Source organism: Rana temporaria, chromosome 9 (assembly GCF_905171775.1).
Source record: "Rana temporaria chromosome 9, aRanTem1.1, whole genome shotgun sequence".
Taxonomy (NCBI): Eukaryota; Metazoa; Chordata; class Amphibia; order Anura; family Ranidae; genus Rana; species Rana temporaria.
This window is the reverse complement of record NC_053497.1, coordinates 145,336,344-145,338,965: the sequence shown is the minus strand read 5'-3', so window position 1 is coordinate 145,338,965 and position 2,622 is coordinate 145,336,344.

Here is a 2,622-nt window from a genome sequence, read left to right as displayed (position 1 = left end):
AGGAGGAGAAAAGTAACAACTAGGCCTCACTTGGCAACATCCTGGAACTATTCAATTAAGCTTTGAGAGGTATGTAAATTAAGGTGACCAGATTTTTAAAATGAAATCCGGGGACATATTTTTTCTTTACTAGTAATGGCAACAATCAGCGACTCTGCCCGTCGCCTCACAGCCTCTCAAGTCTTACTCTTCGGGCCCCGGCTACTACTGGATGGGGAGCGGAGGAAGATAACTCTGCCAGGGAAGGCAAGGAGATAGACAGGTGGCTGGCCAGGGTTTGAGCCAAGGCAGAAGAACATGTGAGCAAAGCTGAATGGGCATGCGCCCGAAACTGAAGAAATATTCCCTCTGCTCCGACCAACACATGATCATTAGAAAGGGGCACAGATAATGGGAAAAATACACCCCCCTATGCTAGTAGGCACGGCGGAGCGGGGTGTGTAATTCAAATTTTTTAATTTTAATTCTGCACTGATTGTCTTTGAAATTGCGCCTGCCCCCTATTAAATCCAATCTGGGGACAAAATCAGGGACAGACTTGGTCCGGGGACAGTGTCCTCAATCAGGTGACTGTCCCCTGAAACTGGGGATGTCTGGTCACCCTAATGTAAATGGACTACACCTATAGCAAGGTTATTATTCAACTTTAGTAAGGCTGCAGTTTGTTTTATCTACAGATGTCCCTTATCTGCATAGACATTCTTTTTTTGTAACGGTGAACCAACCCTTTAACTTGACTAATTTGTGTTTGAAATCAGGCTTCAGAGCTAGGAACACAGCCGTGCATTCCTAGCTCCCTGTTTCAAGGAAAATAACAATTTTCATGGCAGGGAGCATTTTGCATGTGGACTTTAGAGGAGGGTTTTAAACCTCTGTAGGTTTTTTGTGCACTCTGTTTATTAAGGAGATTCCAATTCATTTTCTGTTCTGTAGGCTCAATAGGAAGGAGAAGATATCTTTACAAAGTGAGGCATATCCCCTTTTTAGACAGTTGTCACAAGAACAAGGTCTCTTCTTTTCCTGTTCTGGTGGCAACTCAAAATTTTAGATTCCCCTCACTTTCATTCCTGGCGACATGGGTGATCAAGGCGATTAGAGGGAAGCTTCCTAATGGATTGCAATAGAAATCTGACAATGGTTCCAACCCCTTGCCACTCTATCCAGGCTGGGGAAAGACTAATGGGAGTCAGCACTGTATAGCACAATATTGGTCTTTGCAGTGACGTCTCTAGTTAAAGGGTTAGTTCACCTTTTTCACAAAACATGGAAAGGTGAACTAACTCGCAACACACTCTCCGCACCCCTGGTTCCCACTGCACTTACCTCCTTGGATGATTATCTTTCATTGCCCATGTTAGCTGATGCAGTGGTCCAGGTATTTTAAAGCTGCACTCTTCTGCACCCTTCTTACTTCTGGGATGCCATCCTGGATCAAAGAGGGCCCAGAGAGATTCATGTCACATGCTAGTGTTGACCAATACCCGTACATCATTGTAGACAGTATGATTCTACACAGACTCCGGGCAGAAATGCCCAGACCCCTACACCAGCTGGCAGGGGCAGCAAAAGATAATCACCAAAGGAAGCAAGTGCAGCAGAGACTGGGGATGTGGGGAGGGCGTTGTGAGTTATGCCCCATACACACAAGCAGAATTTCTGCCAGCAAAAGTCTGATGTGAGCTTTTCATAGGAAATTCCGACCAAGTGTATGTTCCATCAGACTTTTGCTGTCGGAATTTCCGCCAGCAAAAGTTTGAGAGTTGGTTCTCAATTTTTCAGATGGTAAAAAACGGTTTATCTGTATGGAATTCCGACGGGAAAAAAACATGCATGCTCGGAAACAATTCGACGCATGCTCAGAAGCATTGAAATTATTTTTCTCGCCTCGTCGTAGTGTTGTACGTCACCGCGTTCTTAACGCTCGAAAGTTCAGAGAACTTTTGTGTCAACATGTGTATGCAAGCCAAGCTTGAGCGGAGATCTGTCGGAAAAACCATCCAACTTTTTTTCGAAGGAAATTCTGCTCGTGTGTACAGGGCATTAGATGATCTTTCCATGTTTTGTAAAAAAAGTGAACTAAGCCTTTAAACATATTCACGTCGGAGCATGTGTAAACATTTTAATACCTCTGATAGTTGTTAATTTGGCTGACTAAGCATTTCATAAACGTAAGTGTAAAAAATAAAACCTGAGAAATACAGAATAGCTACATTCAGTACGTATTATGGGCCAGATTCAGGTACAAATGCGGCGGCGTAATGTATCGTCTATACGTTACACCGCCGCAAGTTTTAATCTCAAGTGCCTGATTCACCAAGCATGTGTAAACTTACGGCGGCGGCGCAAGCCCGCCTAATTCAAATGGGGCGTGTGCCATTTAAATTAGGCGCGCTCCCGCGCCGGACGTACTGCGCATGCTCCGTTTTGAAATTCCCGCCGTGCTTTGCGCGAAGTGACGTCATTTTTTTGAACGGCGACGTGCGTAAAGAAAAAAAAAATTCAACACGGGAAAGACGGCCATACTTTAACATTTAACAATTCCCGTGATCAAGTCTATCCGAAGACAAAACGTTGGGAGGTTGGCGTGCTGACGTCACCGCGTATTGAGGACGTGCCTCGTTT